Raw genomic sequence first — 7,577 nt, forward strand, 5'->3', positions numbered from 1 at the left:
ATACTGCCAAAATACCTCAGTGCACTCCAGTATACGTACTATAAAATCCCTGAGGAGTACTTTGCAACGATCAATGAACTCAGGAAGTGTCTCTAGGATGATTGTCATCTTTGGACACCCCTCAGAACACTACAACAAAATAAATATAACGGGGGTGTTGCTTTTCAGATAATCAAACCTACTACTGGGTGGTCCACCTCATTGTCTTAAACAACTGAAGCCATGCCCCAGGGGACCACCCCACCTATGCACTCGAATGGACCCAGTTTCAAAGGCATCTCTTTCAGTACTATTTATATAGGGGGAAGGGGACGATTCAACACCTTCCTGTGCCTCAAATGGTACTCAAATCATGGAGGGGAACATACAAATTCATTGGGTGGATCGCTTGGGTGAAAGAGGTGATCCCATTATGGGTGGGATGGTACTTCAAAAAACTGGGGAAAATCCGTGGCTTTAAAACCTGTGATTTATTTGGTATTTTCAAAGTGGGCGACCTCATGGTGAATAGAGATTTGATCTCCTTCTAAACTGTCTATAGAGATTACTAACTCCATGACTCACAGAATTTCAAATACTTGTCACTACGCAATGCATGGAGTGCGGAGGGTGTAGACCTGGAAATCCCGGACTATGCACCACTGGAGGGTAAGCTCTTGATGGGGGAACTGATGGGGAAAAAGCAGGTTCCGCAGTGTACAAAACCATTAATAACAATGCACAGAATAACCTTAAAAAACTGAGAACCAAGTGGGATTTGGAGTTGGGGGAACCTAGAGGACCTTGATTGGGAGGCAGCTTTAATGCAGCCGAAAGAAGTGGCTATCAATTCCAGATGAAAACTAATTTAACTTAAAATTCTACATTGACTCTACTTTGCCCATGTGGGACTCCACAAATTAGGGAGGGTAGAGTGCCTGAGATGTAGATAAACAAGGAGAGATTTCTTCCTTACTCTGTGGACCTGCCTGATCATACCGCCTAATGGGAGAGGGTGATATAGGAGTTAAGCAGGGTTGTGGGGATGACACTCCCCGGGAACCCCAAATATGCGCTGTTGGGTATACCTCATAATATTAATATCCCCCAGACAAAGCTACTTGTTCGGTGGCATGTGTAGCTGCAGATACACATGCTGTGCACAGTCCGCCGTCTGGTGTTGGGCTCGGAGTGTTACAAGTTGTTTTTCTTCGAAGAAGTCTTTTCGAGTCACGAGACCGAGGGACTCCTCCCACTTCGGTTCCATTGCGCATGGGCGTCGACTCCATCTTAGATTGTTTTCTTTCCGCCGTCGGGTTCGGACGTGTTCCTTTTCGCTCCGTGTTTCGGGTCGGAAAGTTAGTCAGAATCGCAGAAAAAATCGTCGGTATTGTTTCGTTCGGTATCGGGTTAGTTACAACAAATCGACACCGAATCTTGAAGAGCTCCGGTAGCCCTTCGGGGTAATTTCGATCATCCGTCGGGGCCTGGTCGGCCCGACCGCGTGCAACATCGAGACTGATGGAACGGACCCCGTTCCGATTCTGTCCTAAATGCCATAATAAATATCCTTATACAGATCAACATTTGGTCTGTAACTTGTGCCTGTCCCCCGAGCACAAGGAGGATACGTGTGAAGCCTGTCACGCGTTTCGGTCGAGAAAAACGCTCAGAGACCGAAGAGCCAGGAGGTTGCAGATGGCGTCCACGCCGACAGGACAACAACGGTTCGAGGAGGAGGAAGAAGAAACTTTCTCCATCCACGAGTCGGATTCCGAAGAATTCGACGTCGAAGAACAACCAACCGTGAGTAAGACGTCGAAACAAAAAACACAAAAAAAAAACTGACAAAGCCCAGGGGACGCCACCGCCAACAGGCCATGGCTTAACCCGAAAAGTAGGTGACCGTCCATCGGCACCGAAAAAGGGCGAGCTGCTGTCGAAGTTATCCGACTCCGGTCAGGATACCGGCACGCAGCAATCTCGGGACCGAGAGAGTGACGCAGAAAAAATTCGGCACCGACACAGCGGCACCGAAGTTGGTCGGCACCGAGAAGGCACGACGCCGAAAAGAAAAAAGATCTTGTCGGAGCCGAAAAAATCCAGAGACACCGTTTCGGTGCCGAAACACCCAGCAACCGAACCAAAAACTAGTTCCTACTCAGAGGAACAGTGACTGTCCTCCCAACTAAAAAAAACACAGATTTGAGGAGGAATTACACACAATAGAGCCAGATCACACGCAAAAGCGGATCTTTATTCAAAAGGATACAGGGAAGATTAGCACTCTTCCCCCAATCAAAAGAAAGAGGAAACTTGACTTCCAGCAAGGAGACAGGCAACCACAAGCAAAGGTTGTAAAGAGGGTAACTCCACCACCCTCTCCACCACCATCAACTCATGCATCACCGGCACAAACTCCCCCATTAACACACTCACCAGCTCATACCACAATGAGCCAGGATGATCCGGATGCATGGGACCTCTACGACGCTCCAGTATCGGACAATAGCCCGGAGTCGTACCCAACTAAACCGTCACCACCTGAGGACAGTACTTCATATGCACAGGTGGTAGCTAGGGCAGCCGAATTCCATAATGTCTCGCTACATTCGGAGCCTATTGAGGATGACTTCCTCTTTAACACCCTGTCCTCCACCCATAGCCATTATCAAAGCCTTCCCATGCTTCCAGGAATGCTAAGGCACTCGAAACAGATATTTCAGGAGCCAGTTAAAAGCAGAGCCATAACTCCAAGGGTGGAGAAAAAATACAAGGCTCCGCCCACAGACCCTGTTTTTCTTACATCACAACTGACACCAGACTCAGTAGTTGTGGGTGCAGCTCGTAAGAGAGCCAACTCGCATACATCAGGCGACGCACCACCTCCGGACAAGGAGAGCCGCAAATTTGATGCAGCGGGAAAAAGGGTTGCAGCGCAAGCGGCAAATCAGTGGCGCATGGCCAACTCGCAAGCACTCCTGGCGAGATACGACAGGGCTCATTGGGATGAGATGCAACATCTCATCGAACACCTCCCCAAAGAGCTCCAAAAACGTGCGCAACAAGTGGTGGAAGAGGGACAAAGTATCTCGAACAATCAGATACGGTCTTCCATGGATGCAGCAGATACAGCTGCAAGGACAATAAATACTGCAGTCACAATAAGAAGGCACGCATGGCTGCGCACATCTGGGTTCAAACCCGAAATACAACAGGCTGTGCTCAATATGCCGTTTAATGAACAGCAATTGTTTGGCCGGAGGTCGACACTGCAATCGAAAAATTAAAAAAGGACACCGATACAGCCAAAGCCATGGGCGCACTCTACTCCCCGCAGGGCAGAGGCACATTTGGCACATTTCGTAAAACAACTTTTAGGGGAGGGTTCGAGGTCAAGCCACAGAAACCAGCACCTCACAAACAAGACCACCTACCTACCAGGGACAATATCAAAGGGGAGGTTTTCGGGGACAATACAGAGGGGGCCAATTCCCAAGAAACCGGGGAAAATTTCAAGGTCCCAAAACCCCTCAAAATAAACAGTGACTCACAAGTCACACAACCCCTTCACACAACACCAGTGGGGGGAAGACTAAGCCAGTTCTACAAATCTTGGGAGGAAATAACAACAGACACTTGGGTCTTAGCAATTATCCAACATGGTTATTGCATAGAATTTCTCCAACTCCCTCCAAACGTCCCACCGAAAACACACAATATGTCAAAACAGCATATAGACCTTCTAGGACTAGAAGTGCAAGCATTACTGCAAAAGGACGCAAAAGAACTAGTACCACGTCAACAAAAGAACACAGGAGTTTACTCACTGTACTTTCTAATACCAAAAAAGGACAAAACTCTGAGACCAATACTAGATCTCAGAACACTAAACACCTACATCAAATCAGACCACTTTCACATGGTCACATTACAAGACGTAATCCCACTGCTCAAACAGCAAGACTACATGACAACATTAGATCTAAAAGATGCGTATTTCCATATACCAATACATCCTTCGCACAGGAAATACCTAAGGTTCGTATTCAAGGGAATACATTACCAATTCAAAGTGTTGCCATTCGGAATAACAACTGCGCCAAGAGTCTTTACAAAATGCCTAGCAGTAGTAGCTGCACATATCAGAAGGCAGCAAATACACGTGTTCCCTTACTTAGACGATTGGTTAATCAAGACCAACACGCTAACAAAGTGTTCACATCACACAAATTATGTTATACAAATCCTTCACAAGTTGGGTTTCTCCATCAACTATGCAAAGTCACACCTTTTGCCGTGTCAAACACAGCAATACTTAGGAGCGACTATCAACACAACAAAAGGGATAGCCACTCCAAGTCCACAGAGAGTTCAAACATTTCACAAGTTAATACAGGCCATGTATCCAACACAAAAGATACAAGCAAAAATGGTATTAAAACTCCTAGGCATGATGTCTTCATGCATAGCAATTGTCCCATACGCAAGGTTGCACGTGCGGCCCTTACAACAGTGCCTAGCATCACAATGGTCACAGGCACAGGGTCACCTTCTAGATCTGGTGTTGATAGACCGCCAAACATACATCTCGCTTCTATGGTGGAACAGTACAAATTTAAACAAAGGGCGGCCTTTCCAAGACCCAGTGCCAACATACGTTATAACAACGGATGCTTCCATGACAGGGTGGGGAGCACACCTCAATCAACACAGCATCCAAGGACAATGGGACATACATCAAAGGAAGTTTCACATAAATCACTTAGAACTGTTAGCAGTATTTCTAGCGTTGAAAGCATTCCAACCCATGATAACCCACAAATACATTCTTGTCAAAACAGACAACATGACGACAATGTATTATTTAAACAAACGGGGGGGACACACTCGACACAGTTGTGCATCCTAACACAAAAAATATGGCATTGGGCAATTCACAACCATATTCGCCTAATAGCACAATTTATTCCAGGGATCCAGAATCAACTAGCAGACAATCTCTCTCGGGATCACCAACAAGTCCACGAATGGGAAATTCACCCCCAAATACTGAACACTTACTTTCAAATTTGGGGAACACCTCAAATAGATCTGTTTGCAACAAAAGAAAACGCAAAATGCCAAAACTTCGCATCCAGGTACCCACACAGGTACTCCCAAGGCAATGCTCTATGGATGAATTGGTCAGGGATATTTGCGTACGCTTTTCCCCCTCTCCCTCTCCTTCCATATCTAGTAAACAGATTGAGTCAAAACAAACTCAAACTCATACTAATAGCACCAACATGGGCAAGACAACCTTGGTATACGACACTACTAGACCTGTCAGTAGTGCCTCATGTCAAACTACCCAACAGACCAGATCTGTTAACACAACACAATCAACAGATCAGGCATCCAAACCCAGCATCGCTGAATCTAGCAATTTGGCTCCTGAAATCCTAGAATTTGGACACTTAGACCTCACACAAGAATGTATGGAGGTCATAAAACAAGCTAGAAAACCTTCCACTAGACACTGCTATGCAAGTAAATGGAAAAGATTTGTTTGTTACTGCCATAATAATCAAATTCATCCATTGCATGCGTCTCCAAAAGATGTAGTAGGATATTTACTACATTTGCAAAAATCCAATCTAGCTTTCTCTTCCATAAAAATACATCCCGCCGCAATATCTGCTTACCTGCAGATTACTCATTCAACTTCCCTGTTTAGAATACCTGTCATTAAAGCTTTTATGGAAGGCCTAAAGAGAATTATACCACCAAGGACACCACCTGTTCCTTCATGGAACCTCAACATTGTCTTAACAAGGCTCATGGGTCCACCTTTCGAACCCATGCATTCTTGTGAAATGCAATACTTAACGTGGAAAGTTGCATTTCTCATTGCCATCACATCTCTAAGAAGAGTAAGTGAAATACAGGCGTTTACCATACAAGAACCATTTATTCAAATACACAAAAATAAAGTAGTTCTAAGAAAAAATCCAAAATTCTTACCTAAGGTTATCTCACCGTTCCACTTAAATCAAACAGTAGAATTACCAGTGTTCTTCCCACAGCCAGATTCAATAGCTGAAAGAGCACTACATACATTAGACATCAAAAGAGCACTAATATACTACATTGACAGAACAAAAGTAATTAGAAAGACAAAACAACTATTTATTGCCTTTCAAAAACCTCATACAGGAAATCCAATTTCAAAACAAGGTATTGCCAGATGGATAGTTAGGTGCATCCAAACCTCCTATCTTAAAGCAAAGAGAGAGCTGCCTATTACACCAAAGGCACACTCAACCAGAAAGAAAGGTGCTACTATGGCCTTTCTAGGAAATATTCCAATGAACGAAATATGTAAGGCAGCAACATGGTCTACGCCTCATACATTTACTAAACACTACTGTGTAGATGTGTTATCTGCACAACAAGCTACAGTAGGGCAAGCCGTACTAAGAACTTTATTTCAAACTACTTCCACTCCTACAGGCTGAACCACCGCTTTTGGGGAGATAACTGCTTACTAGTCTATGCACAGCATGTGTATCTGCAGCTACACATGCCACCGAACGGAAAATGTCACTTACCCAGTGTACATCTGTTCGTGGCATTAGTCGCTGCAGATTCACATGCGCCCACCCGCCTCCCCGGGAGCCTGTAGCCGTTTGGAAGTATATCTTCAACATTTGTACATTTGTAAATATATTACTTTAACCTTCATTTGGTACATACGTATTCATTCCATTGCATGGGCACTATTACTAGCATACACAACTCCTACCTCACCCTCTGCGGGGAAAACAATCTAAGATGGAGTCGACGCCCATGCGCAATGGAACCGAAGTGGGAGGAGTCCCTCGGTCTCGTGACTCGAAAAGACTTCTTCGAAGAAAAACAACTTGTAACACTCCGAGCCCAACACCAGACGGCGGACTGTGCACAGCATGTGAATCTGCAGCGATTAATGCCACGAACAGATGTACACTGGGTAAGTGACATTTTCCTTCTGTAATCTGGGACTAGTGGTAGCAAAGAGATATGTGACAAAGCCCTGGGGCTCCCCAGAGCTGCCAACTATACTGAAACAGAGAAAGGAAATGGACCTCCATATGGCAGCGGAGAAGGTCACTTGAAAAACTAGGGGGTGCCCACTTAAGCTCCGTAAGGTCTGGGGTGGGTGGATTGAATCCCATCACCTTGACATTGCTGATGAGATGGGTGAGTTCCCTTACAGATAGGTCATGTCTGGTATATTTCTCAGGATTGTAACAACCTGAAATCTCACACATCACTACTTACTCCCACTGTAAAAATATTGAATTATGTAATGTATTGTGCCTGGACTGAACACTCCTGCAATGTTTGTTTACTTGCCTTTTATTGGCCAGTGTTCATGCCCATTTGTATTATTGCTACCTTTCAAATATCAAATAAAAAATATATTTTTTAAACTGTATATGCCTGTCATCCGGACATATTTGTGGCTTAGAATGGTAGTCTACAGATAGACCCCCTCCAGGCAAAGTTATATGATGTGTTCTTGTTTGTTTTGTCCCTAGCTTGGAAAGGCTTTGCTCGGGGCACAGTAAATA

The sequence above is a fragment of the Pleurodeles waltl genome, chromosome 12 (assembly GCF_031143425.1).
Source record: "Pleurodeles waltl isolate 20211129_DDA chromosome 12, aPleWal1.hap1.20221129, whole genome shotgun sequence".
NCBI classification, from domain to species: domain Eukaryota; kingdom Metazoa; phylum Chordata; class Amphibia; order Caudata; family Salamandridae; genus Pleurodeles; species Pleurodeles waltl.